The sequence below is a fragment of the Lycorma delicatula genome, chromosome 3, assembly GCF_047948215.1.
Source record: "Lycorma delicatula isolate Av1 chromosome 3, ASM4794821v1, whole genome shotgun sequence".
In the NCBI taxonomy this organism is placed as follows: domain Eukaryota; kingdom Metazoa; phylum Arthropoda; class Insecta; order Hemiptera; family Fulgoridae; genus Lycorma; species Lycorma delicatula.
The window spans coordinates 105432315-105452976 of record NC_134457.1 but is presented as its reverse complement, the minus strand read 5'-3'; the positions used below and the strand labels follow the sequence as shown (position 1 = coordinate 105452976).

The window sequence follows — 20662 nt, the reverse complement described above, 5'->3', positions numbered from 1 at the left end:
ATTGGCTATGCTTCTTTATAAAACTGACTGTTGTGTGGCGTTGCAACAAACAGACTTAACGGTAGAAAGTCCACATACATGTCGGTATTTAGCAGAAAAATTCGAACCATAGTTTTGTGACCTTCGCCTCGTATATTTTCTACACAGTTGGACAATCGAATTATCAACTGTTGTTCGATATCCCTGTGTATTGGGTACGGGTCTGAATAATGTAATTGACTGGAATAATTTCATTAGAGAAGTGTTAATGTAGATAAGTGTCGAATATACTGAACGGTACAAATACAAATTTGGAGGGGAGTAACAGTACGATTGTCGAAATCGATGAGGTGTTTTTCTCAAGGCGCAAAAATTATGCTGGTCGCATTTATCCACGAAAATGAGTTTTGTGGCGGAATTTGTCGTGAAAATACATGTGTTTGACTCTAGAAGTTGCTGATAGATCGATTCAAATGTTGCTGAATGCTATCAAAGACAATATTAATGACGGGGGATTTTGTAATCGAATTCTTGGTGAGAGTACTAAACCGATGTACTTGAAATGGAAGGGTTTCACCATTATACTGTGAATCATCGGTACTATTTCGTTGATCCTCACAGCGGTACTCATTAAAACCACTGAGTGCTTGCGGGAGGCGCTAAAATGGAGGAATAAAAGCACAGGAGAACTGGCAGACACAGTGCAGATTCCTACTTCACTAAATTCATGTGGCGTCGTATAATAGGGGACGAGAACCCGTTACAGAAAACACTCGATAAAGGACACCTGACGGCCGGAAGTCACCAAATGTCGGTGACTTATATTTAAATTGAAATAATGCAGTGCCTCGTAAATTAACAATTAATAAAGAAATACGTTCTGGTGTTTTAATGAAAATTTTCTGTTAATTAATAAAAAAAACGAAGCAATTAGTAAGGGTAAAGTAGTAAGCGATATACTGAGGAAATAATTGGTGTAGCTGGAAGAAGGTTGGATTAATGAAAATGTTTTTTCGAACGTGCTTCGTAGTTTACCATAAATATTAATATTGAAAATAATATGGTAAATAATATTAAATTACCCCTAAAGACGTAGGAGTTTTATAAATTTTACGTTTTCTTTTAATTGTTTCAAATTATTGACTAGAGATTTTTTATAACATCAATTTCTAAATCTGACGTTATTAAATTGGTTATAGTTTGCATCTTTCATCACATTACTATAGACAAATAATTATCATTATTATTTTTAAAAAAAGATATACTTTTTGGTCAAATAGCCCAAAATACTCTGTCGTAATTTAAATGCTTTAACTATATTTTATGAAACCGTAGGGCAGGGTTCTCACGTTAGAATTGAATTTGTGAAAATCTTTTAATTGTTCTACTGTATTAAATATTGAAGAGTAAAAGTACAGTTGTAAGAGTAAATATAATTTCAAATTTATTGTAAATAGATTATGAGAAATATACATAATTGGTTTGGGAAAAATAAAATAACTTCTAATTTTGGACTTTTATTTTTAGAATGATTTTTAGAATGCAATAAAAAAAACAAATAAATGAACGTATACAAGTCGTTGTGTAATTTTTAAATCTTATATTTTGCTTTAAAAACTACAGACAGAAATTATTATTTCTTAATAAATACAAAGGTATTTTTGTAAAATAAAAACGGATCTAAGAATACATAAATCTTATAAATCTCACAATTATTTAAAATAAATTATTTTTATCGGGTTAATAACATTATTTTAAAAAAATGATAACCTGAAGGTAATGTGAAAAATAATAGACTGTATTGCAGTTAAATTACGATAATTATAAGAACAATAGAAAGAGCAATAATAAAAAATACACATGAAACATCGAAAAAAAATGGAAGAAAACCAAATAACAAGACGAACTCACGCACTGTATTGCCTGAAGCGGGTAGATACAGTAGTTCATTTTGGCTTCAACATTGAATGACGTAACTGTGAACCATGTAGCGAGTATTGACATAAAGATTGAAAATATTTTTGTTAAAAAATAATTTAGCCCAAAACCTTTCTTTTTTTTTTTTTAATAAAAAATGTATTTATATCAAACTAATCCAGACGTTAACAATTCAATTCTTTTGATACTATAAAAATATATCTAAGAGTACAAAAAAAAAAAATTTTCTATTAATTTATTAGAATTCAAAACTTGAATTGATGTTTTAATGGATTTAATAAATATTTAAACAAAAAATAATGTTTTCTTTAAACTGATAACAAAAGGATTGATTCTAATCTATATTAAACAATATACTGTTTAAACTGTTTTAAACTTATTTTTACCTGCATTACATAAACAAAAAATAAATTAAAAAACTGTTAAACTTATATGTCTTTGTTATTTAAAACATAAAACAAATTTTGTTCCATAAACAAGATTTCTATATTTTAGCTTTAAAATATAGTAAAAATATAATTACCCAAATAATCAAATTTTAAAAAGAAATTTTCAAAGCAAATTTGAAATATTTAAAAAAATTATAATTATTCTGAATGAATTCAATTACTGTAACAGACCCAAAATAAAAATCCCCTTTTCAAAAGCTTTTTCGTAACAGTCTACTACGAGTTCCTAATAATTCTCAGCTTTTTGAGATTCATAACCCACCCTTTCTTTTTTCGGTTAGCGATTGAGTATATTAAGCGTTAAAAGCTTGATTGAGATAAAGAGTAGAAAAAATATACCAATTTAATACAATGACGTAAAAAAAATGATAATTGAATTTTCCTTTGGAAATAAGTAGAATTAAAAGAACACTAAAGAAAAATATATACGTATAAGAAAAAAAAATAATTAGATTCAATTAATATCCCTAGCAATGAATAAAAAACTTTGTTTTGTTCACATACCTCTATTTTAATTTTTTTTTTACGTAAATAGCTAGTAAATAAGTGGTTAAATTGATTTTATGTAACCACGTTTATTGTATAATTCAATAAATAATTAAAAAATGTGTCTTTTTTAAATAAAAAGCTTAAAAGTTGAATGAATTGTAACTTGTAGAGAAGGTAAAAAGAAAACAGAAATTTACCATCTTTCCATTACATAAATCAACTGTAAGTTAGGACATTGAAACTAATAAACTTTAGTGTATATTTTCAATAAAATTCTAGTAACTTATCAAGTATAATTACATCTTAAAAAAAAATATTTTTTTATTAAAAAAATTCTTTCAATAATTTAATTTTATAATCAGAACAATATTTTTCAAGTCTACTAAATGTATTGTACATCAATTACTTGGTGTATGATTCTACAATTATTTAATAAAGTGAACAGTTACACAGTTGCTGAAATAATAGTTTTTATTAACATCAAATATTTATACAATTATTAATTCAGCACTCTTACATGAAATATTAGGACAGAATAAAAGTCCCTTTGTTACTCGTATTACTGATTAGTATTATTCGAATCTTCCTGAGTTGCTGATTAACAAAGGTTTCAGAATTCTCGTGTGTCGTATAAATAAAAGTTAATAATAATCAAATTATTGCGTTTAGTGAACTGAACTACTTTGTACTGGCTACAAATGTTAATTTTGACTTTACGGTGTAACTATTCAGTTTTTGATTGGATTATTTGGCGAATAATGAAAAATGAAAAAGAAACAATCATACAGGAAAAAGAAAGATAACACGAAGAAATATATCTCAAAAAAACGACAAGAAGATGAATATGAAGAGGAAGGAAGTGTTAACAGCAAGGGAAGAATAAAAATAATAAGAGAAGATGATAAATATTAAGAGGAAGAAAATGTTAAAACCAAAGGAAGAATAAAAAGGAAGAAAATTTTATAAAGAAAGAATAAAAACATTAAGAGAATATGATAAATATAAATATAAAGAGGAAGAAAATGTTAAACCAAAGAAAGAATAAAAAAAGTTAAGAAAGGATGGTGAATATAAAGGGAAAGAAAATTTGAAAACTAGAAAACGTGTACACAAATTAAGATCAGAAGAATCATATCAAACCAAAAAGCAATTAAATGATTGGCAACAAAAAACAAATAAACGAAACGATGATCAACTCCGACTTAGGGAGAATATTGTCCGACAATATCAGAGGAGTAATGAACTAAAAGATAAGAATTTTTTTCAATTTATTAAAGATCGGGCATGTATGCTTCAGTGTATATGTTGTTCTTGTGAGGGTTTATTTTTCAGTCACTCGGTAGTTAACTTTAACGTACATAAAATTAAACAGAAATTAAAGTAGAAAATACAAAATTAATACGATTATAAATTATAATTTTCAATTAATATTAAATAATCAGATGTTTTACCAAATCTATTATATATACACATGTGTAATAATGCCTATTAAATTACATATACATTACATATACACATTTGTAAAAGTTCATAAAATTTTATTTCACTAATCATTTCAGATTGTTTTTCATATTTTTTACCTCGCATAACTCAACAACTATTAGCAGCAGGATGTTGAAGTTTTGGATTTAGAGCTGCAGTAACATGAAGTTGTGCGCCTACAATTTTGATAGCAATCGACTGAACCAAAACTGTCCAAAAAGCCCAAAATCAAAAAAATTGGATTTTGAACTTTTTCTAAACTGCAGTAACAAGTTCTCATTGAGAGCTTTTCAACCAAATATCATAAATGGTACTTATTTTCATTGGTTCCAGAGTTATAGCCAAATAAAATTTTAATTAATGAAATATCTGGATCTTAGGGGAAGGCACATCGATTCGAATCAGACTTCATTTCCTTTTTTTAACCTTTTTTCTTTAATTTAAATATATTGATTGATTAATAATAATTATTAACCTCTGATTGTAAAAAAAAAAAATGTTTGCGATGAATAATAATTCAATAATAACAGTAGAAAAGTAGAATAGAAAAAATGGAAACGGACGAATCCAAGGGACCTGCCTTAAGGCAAATAACCGTATGGTTCTCTGCTCTTAACCACATAGATATCTTCGTAATGATACTGAATTATTTGTAATTTTGTATAAAAATAAGTTATTCCATATCCACACACAGAAACACACACACACACAAAATCATTTGAAAAAATGATTTATTTATATTTAATAATAATAAGAATATTTATTGAATTTAATATTAATAATAATAACCTTGAAAACTATTACATTAATTTATTATTCATAATAGAATGCTGTAAATACGAAGTAGTTAACTAAAAAAAAGTATAAATAAATACACACACATATATATATATATATATATATATATATATATGTATATATATATAATAGAAATTTATAGACTATTTGGTATATACCTTCATCCTGGTGTGGAAATTAGTGTACGAAGTTCCGGAAAAAGGAAAACAAATTGGCTTTAATAATCTTCTTATGAACCTTCTTTCAGAAATTTCCTTAATGCATTTGATATTGGAACGGATACAAAGCTAATAATGTTACGTTAAGTTCTTAATTGAAAAACAAAGAATTTACTTTATCCACTTTAAAATACATTATAAATTCTACGTATATTATAGTGAAATTCTTTCAGCGAAATTAACTTACATAAAGTTCAATTAATTTGGATTTCTTATTAATAAGGTAAAATACAAAGTTTAATTTCATTTTCATTAAGATAAAGTAATAAAACATTGTTACTATTTTTCTTTTATCTAATAATACTCTTTTAAAAAATTTAATCAATGTAAATGTCAAATAAAAAACCTAATTAATTACAAATAAATTTAAAAAATATTTTTTACCAATATTAGTTATCTACGTAGTATTCCATGTATATAAATACATACACAAATATATATATATATATATATATATATGTACCATATGTATGTATGTATATATATAGAGATAGAGAGAGAGAGAGAGTGAGGGTGAGAGAGTGAGAATGAAGTTTTAAAATTATATAACTTGTGATAAATTATTACATTTAAAGCACTTAAACTGTGCCCCAGTTTTGTTTTAAGGTAACAGTTATTTAAAATGATTATAGAATATTGTTACCTGATCATGGATGTAATTTAAAAAACACAAAATAAATAATTATGGAATTTTAAAATACAGAAGCGGTTTCGAGCCTCATTATTCATTTTGAATAACTTGGAAAATGATTTAAAATTAAATTTTTTCGAATTTGAGGTAAATTGAGCTTATCTAACTGCGTGAGCGGAATAAGCGTGATGCTCTGCACCACCTGTGTGAGCGGTGGGACACACAAGCGCGTCCCACCGCTCACTTGTCATGTATTACTAAAATAGATAGGCTCATCCCGTCTACATACTAAAATATGTGACTTGTCAATAAATTAAAATTTATTCCATCAAGAACAGCAATTTGCTGCCACGCCTAAATCGCTGAATGCCGGCAAGTACCTGTCCACCATATTATAGCGCTTGGAGCTATATTTGACCGATGGGCAGCCATTTCTCGAGGGTAGCTTCCTACGGCAAGTGGTAGGAGTCTTATATCCCTTAAACTATTGATGCCAGTTGGACAAAACAACGGCATTGTTTTGTGTTGAACAAAACAACTTCCCACAAGGTCCGACACGCATTGTCGGACCGAATGTGAACCGCATGTTCACGCCACATTCACTCGACGCTTATGAGTGGCCAATTTTCCCCTTGACCTCTAAGTTCCAGAGTGGCCTGAGTTCCGGCCCCCACCAAGATCATCAGCTGCAGGTGGAACCGAAACAAATATTGGTTTAAATTCGCTTGGTTGGAGAATACTTGGGCTCCCGTTGCCCAAAAAAACGAACTAGAGGCGTACCATCCCCCAAGTCCTGTATAAATCTATACAAGGACTTACCCTTACTTGTGGCGTGCCATTCTTTTTGCCATGCTTCCATCGCGAGGCTGTAAGGCCTCCTCCGCAGGCGGGGGATGGGCAACCGTTCGAAAATTAGAACCGGTGCATTGCGATCACCGCTCCGCTCCGGTACAGGCCCGGCTCGAAACCGAATCCCAATACCTCGGCTTCCCTATCTCTTCGCAATTTTCACATGGCCGCCCGAACTTTCACCGCTAAATCGATTGGGAGAGCCTTTCTCAGTACGGTAGTAGCCTCATAGGAGGTTGTTTCAAACACACCAGTGCATATGATTAAGGCTCTGCGCTGAGCACTCCTTACATTTTGAAATGTAAGTCATCCAATCTATGAGCCCAAACGAACGTAGCATAAGAGGTCATACCTTCGAAGACACCTCGGTAAACCATGTACAAATGACGACTCGTCAGCCCGTAATCCTTCTGAGCAATCCTCCTAAGCTTGTCCATCACAGAGACGGCGTCCGCCGCTACTAGCCTAATGTGGTTGCTAAACAGCAACTTTTTATCAAACAAAATACCTAGGTACTTATGAACTCTAACTCGGCTGATTACACAGCCTTTATACTTAATATAGGGGTTCCAACTGTACGATAATTTGTTTGCACCCTTGAGAAGCATACACTTCGTCTTGCGCACAGAAATCTTTAAATTTTGTACGTCCATCTAGCCCTCTGCGCTTAAAAAAGCCGCTTGCGTCCGGTCTTCTAGCTGTGGTCGTGAATTACCACGAACTAATTGGAGACAGTCATCGTTGAAAGCCTGGGCCATGACCCCTTTTCGGAATGTTAATCCCAGAAATCCGTCGAATACCAGGTATTAAATCAGTCAGCAGGGGAATCCTGCGTGCTTCTCCTGGTGACTGATTTTTCCACAACTAGATGCACATTCTTAAACAGAGCCGTACGGTTAGACAAATAGTCTCGTACCACGGTCTGCTGGGCTACGTGAACATTGCGGCGTTTCAACTCATAGAGAACAGAACTCCAACACAAGGAGGGAAATGCTGCCTCTATGTCTATAAAAATTGCCAAAACGTATTTACAGTTGGCGTTTTCTACCTAGGCAAGAGCATTTAAGATGCAATCCTCGGTGCCAACCCCTTTCATGAAGCTGTATTAGCCTTGATTTAGAAAATCGTTCTTATCGATGTTTTCCCAGAGCCGTTCCACAATCAGACTTTTAAGCAACTTGCCGATTACCGGAAAGAGGCTGAAGGGTTGAAAACTGCTGACCTCACTCGAATCCTTTTCAGATTTTAAGATCACCCTCACCAAAGCCACCTTCCAACGAGTCGGAAAGCAACCCCAGCTATGACACCCCGAGAACAGCCTGCCAAGCGGTTCTCTTACGATAGGCAGCAGATGATAGAATATGTCCGGGACAAGCTGGTCAATCCCCGGCGTCTTTCTCAGTTTCATTCGAGAAACCATTCGGTCTATATCTACGGGATCCACAGCCGGTACGCCAAGGAATGGTGTATCACCCGCCGTGACGCCGATTTCTGCTTCACTTTCCGGAGTATATGGAAACAGAGTAACCAGGAACGCCTAGTAAGTCGCCACAGATGTGACGGTGTGGTCTCGACCACCAAACCCGCATCGAACACTGGACAGCACTTGCAATGGCTTTGGCCAGTAACATGACTTAGCGAGCTGCCAGGGGATGCGGTGCAACTCGCGCATAGAGTCTTGCCAGAATTTGAGTTTGGCTTCCTTGATAGCATGAACGTACTCATTACGGGCGCGCCGGTAGATTCGCGCACGTCATCAACGATAGTCCCCGTTAGGGGGCGATGCTGATATCTTCTCCTAGCGGACCTTTTTTTTTTTCACTCTACTCCCCTGGGCCGGTCCGACTGGTTGGTATTGCGCCACCCAGGGGAGTGTCTGGTAAATTCCAACGAGCCTCTCCGCCTACCGGCTGAACATCCGGCATGGCAGGTCGGCTCGCCGGTGTCAGCTCTTTTGAGTGATTTTCTGTTTGCCCATTTGGAAACCACGACATACCTCAAATAGCCGTAACGTGGCACCGGGTCTTATCTTACCCTTCTTCTTCATCGGAACCTATCTAAACCCTTGGAGTCCTCAGTGGATCATTGAGAACGGACACACCTCAGCGTGCCGTCTCTCATCACTGAGGCTGTCCACCCTACCCTATTCTACACTAGTAACCTAGTCGCCTTTCATCTATATCCTTCTCTGTTAATACTGCTACTATAAATTCCGTAACCTTCTTCCAGTTTATTTCGCTCCTCAACATGTGCTCTAGGACCTCTGCTGGGCTCATACCTATTATGCCACAGTTCCTCCTTTTAATTGCCCACCTCTCGCAGCAGAAAAATGTGTGTTCTGCATTGTCAATTCTCACACAGTACATACATTCTGGACCTGGCCTTCTTCCAACACGATGGAGGTACTCATTGAAATTGCCATGACCTGTAAAAAACTGCGTGATATGATAATTTAACTCACCATGTTCCCTGTCTAACCATATTGCAAGATCTGGAATCAGCTCCTTGGTGCGTCTGGCTGGTCCATCTTCCTGCCATCTATGTCTAAGTCTATCTTTTGCTTCATTTGCTTCGAGGCCTTGCGCTCTCTCGACTCTATTTAGGGCCATTAAGTCTATTGGTGGCACCCCAGACAACACGCACAACGCCTCATAGGAGACCGTCCTGTAAGCTGAAACAACCCCCAGCAACAGCCTCCTATGAGTACTAACCAGTCTGTTCAAATTTCTTTTAACCCTGACTGAGTGCCACAACACTGGTACTGCATATAACATCATAGATGTCACTGTGGACGCTATCGCCCTTCGCTTAGTGGGTCTTGGAGCTCTCTGCGAAGACATTATTATATTCAAATTCTTAGTCATCTGTTCACCTTTGGCACATATGTCTATTATATGCTGGGTGAACCGGCAATTCCTCTCATAAGTCACACCCAGGTATTTAATCTTTTCGACCTCTGTTATTTGTTGGTTTCCAATTTGGATAGCCGGACGGTCTAAAATCCTCTTCCCTGTGAACATAATATATTTACATTTTTCTATTGCCAGCTGGAGTCCCCTCTCTTTCAACCAATTATCTATCGTCCGTAACGTGTTGTTAACACTCTCTTGTACATCGACAGTTGTTTTACCCTTGTCCTCTCCTAGCGGACCTAACACTTGCATGCATCACGCTCATGTCAGAGAACATGTCTGAGGACATAGCGGCTGTTGCGAGTCCGACACTTTGTCCGTAAATGGGATTTTCCCACTCATCAGAAAAAAAAATATGTCGTACTTCAGGATATTTATATAGATTAATTAACCTTATCAACAAATTTTCTAGAGTTATAATACTACTGGTAGTCTTTGTAATAATGAACACCTCTTAAAAGATACAATTTTTATATTTTAATATTACATACCGTAGTATGTTCAGAAAAGTAGGATTCTATCTTTAGTAGAAAATTAAAAGTATTAAAAATTAAAGTATTAAAATTAAAAGTATAAACCAATGTTATATTGTTTAATTCCCGGTAAAGTTCTACATTATTATGGAAAAACACATCTACCTACCCAAATTATGTTTATATGTGGCGACCGTCAATTAAATTTTTATTAATTATAATAAACAATTAATGAAGCATAAATTATAATAATTTCGAAAAGAGGAAACGTTCACTGTTTATAAAATAAAAATAAAAATATTAGTAGCTACAGGAGACGGGATTAGAAAATATTAATAAAAGACTTAAATAGCAATATTTAATTATTTGTTATAAAAAATATAATAAATAAAGCCAACCCGTACAAAAAGCATAGAGAAAAGGATTAGGTACCGGGGAAATTTATTTTATAAACAAGGATAGAGAAAACTCATTGGTGAATATATAAATGACAGGAACTATATCTTTATGAGATATTAAATTTTAAATTAATTCCTTTCTCACATTATTTTATTTCAGTAACATTAATTATTTAAGAACATTTAATATTTATTGATATAAACGTTTTTTTATAACAGGAGAAAATTCTATGATACTTAAAATTAAAACTACCCTCTTTATTTAGAAGGGATACTATTAGGTATTTTATTCACTTTTTGTAAAAGGTTAAGAAGCTTCTTCTGTATTTAAGATATATTTTCACTTTTCACCTGAACTACTAATGAAATGTTATATCATCTTTCAGACAAGTATTTTCCTTTTGGCCATCTACGAACTTCGATTAATAACTTCTTTTACATTTTGGTTTTCTGTTTCACCAGTTTTTTTTTATTCTGTGACACATTTTCTGTCTTTCTTCTTTTTCCTATCGGTTATTATTATGGATAATTTTATTTTTCTCATGTAACCTCTTGAAATTCTTTTTCTAACAACTATTTCCGTTTTCAAAAATTTCATTACCGATTTCGGTATCATCACTCTGTTACTTATTTTCCGAATATGTACGTAGCTATCTATTCAATCAGTGAACAATAAGTAAGTAACCTCGTGCTGATCTTCTTGGCGCGAGTGGTTGCGTCTCGGCCTGTTTTCCGGAGGTCCCGGGTTAAAATCCCGATCAGGCATGGCATTTTCACCCTCTAAAGATTGCCATTTCATCTGATCTTCCGAAGCAATAGCTAACGATGGTTCCGGAAGCTAACGATAAAACCACGGCCTATGAGGACGGCATGTAAGTGAAGTTAAGAAAATGGCCGTAACTTTGTTAAAGTATTAAAAGGTAAGGAAAAAAAATTTAAAATTTTAGAATTTTTTCAAAACTTAATTTGGTGATCAGTTACATACTTACATAATTAAAAGAAAAAACTACAACACAAAAAAACAACTACTACACAATTATTGTATTTAAAGAAAAAAATACGAACATAAATTGCATAAATTTTCCGGCTACGCTGTCAAATTAAATAATTTTTAAAAAATCCAAGTAAACAAATATGTAATTTTCTAGGAAGGGGTGAAACATTTTGGCTATTTATTCCAAGAAATGCATTTGAATTTTAAATGAAACAGGTAACTAGGGAGATAGATTTGAATTTAAAATAAATTAAAAAAATTGAAATATTTTTTGTTGCCACAAACCATTGGATTAGAATGAACAAAAATTATTTGTAGTGGTAAAGGCCTATTGTTGTAAAAAATATGGGTGCAAGAAACTCCCATTAACTTCTTTTCTGAAGCAAGATATAAATATAAAAATAAAAATATATACAGTCACCTTTTTGGATGACCACGTCTGAAGTCAAAGTGATGGTCCACGAAAATTGGCCACAGCCTCAGAAGAAGTAATCTTTCAAATGCCTTCAATATAGAGTAGGTAACAGGCTTATCGGCCTGCATGAATCTACATCATGGGTCGGCTTATCTGGTTTCGTGACCAATATCATCTGCGACACCTTCTATTCAGTTGGGAAGCTTGTAGTTCCCTTGGAATGCCATCTATAATTGAATGACAATAGTGGATGGCCCTGAATGTCATTCAAGATCATCACATGAATGGTTTTGAATGGAAACATAAAAAGCATTTTATTAGTAAACAAATCATTCTATTTTTTTAAAATCATACCCCGGAGTTGTTTTGAATTACCTCCTCTCCTGATTACTCGCACAACGTCTGCTGACAAAAAACGTTTACAGAAGAGTCATAAGAATTGAGCTACTCAGGAATTCGATTATTTCTTCTTCAGCAGCCCCTCGTATTTACAATCGAACAATCACACAGGATTGTCAGCAATGTTATCAGCAAGTGCCTATAAGAGAAGATGTATTTATTGGCTGTCTTTGGATGTCCAGCAGGCCTTTGATAATGTCTGGCATCCTGCCCTGCTTTATAAATTGAAAATGAGCCTTTCTCAACCGTATTACTTGATCTTACATAGTTGTAAGGACGTTTTCCCCTGGTGTAGTCAATCAATACTTGTCTGAATTTTTTTATTAGATATTGGGTGTTCCTCAGGCTCAGTTCTGGGACCGGTTCTTTAGTGGGTTTTCACTGCGGATCTCCCGATTCCAGAAGACATCATAGTTGCATTGTTTGCGGATGACACAGCAATCCTGGTTGTGGATGCTGACCCTAGCTTATCTTACACTAAACTGTAAACGTATTAGTAAACGTAATTAGGACCTAATTAACGAATGGCTAGCTAAATGGACGATGAAGGTTAATTCGTCTGTGTATTTTACATTTGCGATGAGAAGGGACGACTACTCGCAATTTCAACTTATTGATGTTTCCATCCTGCAATTGCTAACAGTGTGCAACTCCTAGAACGACATCTGGATTGGTGTTTGATGAGGAGGATTCCTATCAGAGACCAAAGGACGCAGTTTAACATTAACTTCAGGGAGATGTACGGGTTGTTAGACAGGTGGTCGCAGGCTATCATTACATAACAAGTAATTGTTGTACTCAGTGGTCCTGTAACCAATTTGGACCTACGGAATCAACTTTGGGGCACAACATGTAAGATTATTATCGAAGTCGTATAGCAATTCCAGAACAAACTATTGAGAAATATAACAGAAAATCCGTGCTATGCGAAAAACACTAAAATACATGATTACCTGGGATTCCAACTTTTCGAGAGGAGATATGGCGATTCGGTGCAAGCTACAAAATGAGACAGAACAAGCATGTGAACTGGCTCGCATGATAAAAACGAGGACGTAAGGCGCATGAAGCTAATGCTTATATTAGATCTGTAAGTTCTCTGAGATTTCAGTTGAATCAGCTATCCTAGGGTACATCGTCAAAATTCTTTTTTCGTTTAGCCACTTACTTTTGTTGGTTCATTGATTTGTTTCACGGTTTGTTTAATTATTCTTTATATGATTAATAAGATTATTTTTTGGTGTTTTTCTTTGCTTTTCACGTTCTGAACTTTTTCAGAAAAGTTCCTTGGACTCATATTTCTATGTACTTATTTGTATTTATTATATATTTGGGTACACATATGCATACATATGTATACATATACAGTTCTTTGAGAGATTTCAATGCAAACCATCTCTCCATGTCATTTTTCTGTATTCATATTTGCTTATGGTTCCAGTAAATTAGAAACGATTGTAAATTAAACACTGCGGCAAAGGAAAAAACGTGGGAGGGTGAATTATAAATAACATTTTTTGGTAATTTGTGATCTTGATAAACAAAACTTCAATTCTTGTAAAAAATGTTTTTTACTAAAATACCCCAGTAAATGTCTGAAATTCTATTTCGGCCAAAACATCCCCACCCCTTTTTCCATTCTTTGCCAAAATTTAATACAGTCTTTCCCCCCGAAAGTTGCGCCTGTCTACCAAGTTTGAACTGAGTCCAGAGTTATAAGACCAATAACAAACCAACTTAGTACCTATTCAGAAATATTTATGTGACAAAAGTAGAGTTTTGAATAGCATTTAGAGGCACTTGGGAACAGTGGAATAAAGTAATTTTTTTCTGGTATTATTTAAAATTTATTTAAATCTATTTGTTGTTAATTTTCGTACAAGAAAGTATTGTAACCGCGAAAAATTTCGGTTTTCAAATTTCAACGGAAATATCCATTTTAACCATCCTTGAATCCATTTTCACTAGTTTCGGCGTGATGCCTGTACGTACGTGGACGTATGTGTCTCGCATAATTCAAAAACAATTAGCCGTAGAATGTTGAAATTATTGATTTACGACTGTGTAACATCTAGTTATGCACCTTCTCTTTGGATTGCAATCGACTGGACCAAAAAAACCAAAAATCCAAAAAAATTGGATTTTGGACTTTTTCTTAACTGCAGTAATAAACTCTTATTTAAAGCTTTTCAAAATTATGTTATAAGTGTTATAACATTAAGTTATATTATGTTACAACATTAAGTTATATTTTAATTGGTTCCAGAATTATAGCCAAATAAAATTTTATCTAATGAAATATTTGGATCTTACAAGGGGAAGGGACAACGATTCGAATCCGACTTCATATCCTTCTTTTTTTTATTTAAACATATTGATTTATTACTGATTATTAACCCGTGATTGTAAAAAGAATTTACAATAAATAATAATTCAATAATAAAACAAAAAGTATGAAATAAAATCAGAAGTTATTAGTGAAATAAAATTTTATGTACTTTTAAAAATGTGTACGTGTAATTTAAGAGGCATGCAAGGAAGTAATGTGGTGTCCATATCAGATTTTTTTAAATATCTTTTTAAAACATAGAAATTATAAAAGACAAATATTTAGATTTTTTTTTAACCTATCAGTAGCTATAGATATATCAGCATATATCTATATTTATAGCTGTAACTACTATAGCAACATTTATCACTGTTCCCGGGAAAGAAAAATACAGGCTTTTTAGTGTAAATTCGAAACTTGTATTGTAAAATTTTAATAAATAAATGAAAAATAATAGTTGTTTGCTATTTGATTTAGTTTTCCACCGAAATCCGTGATGGAGCGCTAATGTCTTTGCCTTTCTTCCAAAAGGTACTGGTTTGAATTCTGTCCAGGCTCGGTATTTTTCACATGCTACAGAATTCATCATATCTCATCCAGTAATCATAATTAGGCTTGAAATAATTTGTCAAGCAGTAAACAGTAGTGATCGTTAGTTGTGGGCGTAGTAAATAAATAAATATGTTAAAAATATTTGCAGTTGTAATAAAAAATAATGTATTGCATATTATAATTATTTTTTTAATTTTTGTTATAATTCTTAAGTCTATGTTCAAGAGCTTGAAATATCTACTTACAGTTTATTCTCTAAAAGTAAAACTTATGTAGTATGCATAGAAATAAATTATTCATCAGAAAATTTTCCTTCTTTAGATCGGTTAGATTGTTTTAACATGAAGAATAATGAACTTTTACATTATCTTCTTATCTGTGAAAAGTTTTATAGTTTATTGAATAAATAATTTTATAACATACTGGTAACTGTTAAAATATAAGAGTGGTTTTGTACACAGTTACTTTTTATTGTTAAAATAAATATTAACTTAAAGAATTTAAAACTACTTTGTTAGAGCAAAATTAATTTTTTATGGCTGTTTAAAAATAGCTAAAATTATAAAATTAATCCATCAGTATGCTTTACTGTTAAGTAAAAAGTAAAATTTACAACTTAAGATTCCTTACTTGCAACAAATGTTGTAAAAAAGTTTAGTAAAAAGTAAATTAAGAACGCTACTGCAGTAGCGTTCTTATTGGGATTAAGCTGAACTATTATCTTTCATTTCTTTTATTATCTGTTACTACTCTTTTAAAAATGTTAATTTATTAACCACAAACCAATGGCTTATACTGTACTTTCCCTCAAGATTTGGCAAAACCAATATTGGTGATGTAGATTACAGTTATTTAGGTGTGATTAAAATTATATTTATTGAGAAATTTTAACAGTTTTTTCACTGCAGTTAAACGACATATCACAATTTTTTATTGGTTATCTGAGATACAATGAACATTTTTAAAAACTGCACAACCATTTTTAAGGGTATAAAGCACTCCTTACGTCTTACTACGAAAAGTATTAGGAATGAAGTGATTTCCTATTGATTTACGTTCAAAATGAATGAATTTTTATAAATCAAACTACAAATTCCATTGAAATGAAGCTGAAATTTAGTCCTAAAAATGAAACCTTTTCAATCTGTTACATCGAATGTATCCAAGGTATACAGGAATTATTAATTTCAGAGAAAATAGCTCTAATTTGGGGTTTTTAAAACTCATTTAATTTACATATATTAATTTTTTTAAATTTATAATGAGGTATTCTAGTCATTATGAAGAATTAGCGATCCTGTCACGAAGAAATCCAATGACACTATTAAGTAGAAGATGATATCCGTAGCAAATAAATAAAATTCACTAATTTAAATAAGTTTATATTTCATATAAAATAAAACAATTTACGTGTAATTTAATTTTTTGTTAAAATTAGAAAGTTTTTTATACATATATATATTTTTTTTTTTTTTGTAATAATGTCGTCAAACAATTTTTAGTGATTAAAAATAATATTTTTAAAAGTATTCTGTAAAATTCAATGTTTTAATTAATTGGATAAGCATTAAAAAAAATATATATATAAAACGAAAGTATGACTGTAAAATTATTTAAATATATCTATAATTTTGACTTTGCAACTATCTGAATAAATAAATTTAAAAAAATTTGTAAAACCTAACTAAATTAATTTTTTTTTAAGTTAAGTACATTTTTTCTTTTTTCTTTTTGTTTAACCTCCGGGACCATCGTTAGGTATTGCTTCAGAGGATGAGATGAATCATTTGTAGCGTGTGAAAATGTCAAGCTTGACCGGGATTTTAAGTTTAGTATTTCGAAAGGTATAATACCCAAGTATGTCCTTAGACGTATGTACGTACGAGAAAACTAACAAAAAAATAAATAGTAATATATTAATTACAAAATAACAATTACTATAAATTTACAATTCGTACCAAAGAATGTTTTGCTTTTTTTTAAAAGTCGATCAAGGGCTTTCCCAGTTTTGCTCTTGACAAATTTTTATTTCAAATATATCATAGTGTTTTTAAATATTAATGATTTAATTATAAGTTAAAATTTAATTTTACGTTAAAAATCATGCGATATTAAAAATATAATTGGAAAAAAAATCAAAATTCTTAGTAAATCATTTTGGGTTTCAGTTTACCACCTTGCCCGACAATTATTACATATAACATTTTTTATAACAGCCACAACTTGAAAAAGACATACTGTATCAAAAATTATAAAAACTTCGGAACAATTTTTTATATTCTCAAGTTGAGTTCCCTTTTTTTTTACAGTTCTCTTGTCATTTACATTAATACTAAACACAGCTGGAAGTTAAAGACATTAGTATTACATGTCCTTTCAGCTCTCGTGTTCTTGGGTTTAAAAAATTTATTGGAGTAATTAGTAATTATTTACTTCAATAATTTGATTCATTTTGGTACATTGTCATTCAGAAAGCTGAAAAAATTATAGTTTAGTAAAAAAACAAATCTAAAAATAAGTGTACCGTGACGGCTATTGAGTAAAATCTATATATAGTCAAATTTATATTTTTAGTCAAATTTCAACTTTGGACAATGGGTTTTGAAGATGTGAAAGAATAATTGCTTAAAACAATATTTGAATCCCTCTTCATCTAAATCCAACTGACTTAAAATGCAATTTTAAAAAGCTTTTTCACGCACTAAAGCTCAATTTTCTACGACTACTATACAAAAATTAAAAATAGCGAAAACTGATTCTTCCTTTTTAAATTTTGTTCAAAGTTTAATGCCGTCAGTGGCCCATACATAGAAATTTTGGGTTATTATTGAAGATAGTTAAGCAAATCCAGAAATATTAATCAAATTGCAGGCTAACACACGAGCCTACATACGAGTATATTCTCCGGAAATTTCTGTAACATTTTTTTTTTTGGACTAAAGGGATTTAAACGTCAAAATTTGCAAAAAAGCTGATATTTTATGAATCATAATTTTTGCCTATCTCTATAACTATGCTGGAAAAGTGAAAAAAAATAAATAAATAAAAAAATAATCTAACCATATAAAGGGAGTATTATTTTGACCCGATTTTAAAATGTTATAATGTAATGTTATTTATAAAGTAAAATGATGTATTACATTATCTCATCCCTAGATTGATGTCTTACATAGAAAAGGGGTCCCAAATTGTACCTATTTATTTCTAAATTTGGATTATAATTCAAAGTCTCTTTTAAAATTTATAAGTTAATCATTTTAACAAGTAAAATTTGTAAATAATACAAATAATGTTCATAATCATTAAAAATTGATTTCAATATTTTTACTGGTATACGTAGATAATATTTTTTTTAAATTTCCATCATAAATATCATAACCGAAATAACCTACAATTTGATGAGGACTCAAATAAAATACTTTACAAAATTATTTTATCATAGAGGTTGAAAGTAGAACGTATTAAAACCAGAGCATATATGAAACATGTTTTTCTGTGGTTTTTTATAAATGTAAATGAAACGTTTCTTTTAGTTAATACGACTTTATATAAAAAAAAAGGAAAAAAATGTAAAAAGCAGGCTTGATACTGTTTCTTACTTATCAAAATTTAGAAAGCTGAATTGACACGTAGAACGGGGATGGACTGTTACTGGCTTCTTGTTACCTACAACGTCCTATCACGGTAATTATGTGATTACTCTTTCAAAATTATGTGTATAAATATTTTTTCTTAGCTAATAGCTAATTTTTTCTTGTTACCTTCTTTCGTTAGATTGACTGCAGTGTTCATACTTTTGGATTCAAAGAGAAATTATATTAAAAATTATTACTAAACACACTTAGGTATGCTTCCAGTACAGAAGTATTTTTCTTACTGATAATAATATTAAAATTAATTAGGATGTTGTAATAAAATTACAAATTAATAAGCAACAGAAATGATACATGTTTTTATAGTTCTGTATTATGCTTGTGGTTTTCCACAATAAATGCATAATTTGTTGTAATTGCAATGTGCACTTATTATTATTTATTCTAACTTGATCTTTTATCTTTAATGCATTATTCATTACATACTTATGTATTACTTTACATAGGATATAAGCTGTGGAACAGACAGAAATTATTGCTTATTACTTACTTCAATTCATTACAATAAAACGTTTTCTAATTTATTGAAGGATTTTATTAAAGGTTTTTTAAAAAAAAATGTTCATTTGATCTATATAATAACTATAATTCATCTCCATAGAACTACACACTGTGTTAAAGAGGAAATTCCAATACAAATTATTAAAATAATTTACTTTACAGAAGGAATTAATATTTACTTCATGGATGCCTACCAAATTCTTAGAATGTACTATGACTGGTAAGTTCATATAGTAATTATCTGACATATTTACTACTATCTGGTATTGATTCACATAAGTATGCATAAAGTATACGTATGATTTCTTGATTTTTCCAAAATATTTGTCAATTTTTAATCTTCTAGGAATTCTAGCCGTAAACAAACCAAAAAATCTGGTACTCAACTGATCTTTATAGATTTTTTGGGGAATATTATATTTTCACGTTTAAAAATTGACTGAAAATAGTGCACTATTGTAAATAGTTGGATTTCGTTAAAATATAACTTACGATATATTAACGCCTATATTGAAATCTCTATCGTACATATTTATAACATCTTGTCTGTGATACGGTTCTGTATCATTTTTGGCTAAATGTACAGAATTGAAAATGGTTAATCAAAATCAAATCATTATTGACTATAATATGGAAATCATGAGCAGAGTGATAAATATGACTTATAGATAAAAGTAAGGGTGCGTTCATTAAAAATTGAGCTGAAAACGCAATAAGTAGTCTGCGACTGGGGCATATTAGTAAATAGATGGAATTCTAATACTGTTCAGCGATCTCCTTATTATATTAATTTTGTAACAGGCGTTTAACTGTTGTTTATTTTTAATTATAACCGTTATGCGGGAGCTTGGTGAAAATGAAATATATCATCCTGAATTAGAAATAGTAAACTGATAGCTTGAACTAAGCTGATAAATTGAGATTTTTGTAAGCTGTTTAAACAGTAACCGAAATTTATCTGTTATTATTTTTTCCACTACACTGGAAGAAAATTTAATCTTATCTTCAAATCAGGGTTGAGCCCTTTATATTCCCTCTTGGATTCCTTTTATGTACATTGCATATATTTTTTATATAATTTTGTTTATATATTCGATTGTTTTTATTTTAGTTTATATTAGTAAATTTTTAGCACTAGATAGGGAATCTTGGAGAGCTGCATCAAACCAGTCAGGTGACTGAAGACAAAAAAAAAATAGTAAG

At 31.3% G+C, this 20662-nt stretch overlaps 1 long non-coding RNA gene across 1 annotated transcript in view; it reads right to left on the bottom strand.

The window, feature by feature from the left end:
* LOC142320945 (uncharacterized) overlaps positions 1–19170 on the bottom strand; it is a 41190-nt gene extending 22020 nt beyond the window's left edge. The window contains exon 1 of the long non-coding RNA XR_012755523.1: positions 19067–19170. This is a non-coding gene — a long non-coding RNA (uncharacterized LOC142320945). The remainder of the gene's footprint in view (positions 1–19066) is intronic.
* Positions 19171–20662: the final 1492 nt, after the last annotated feature.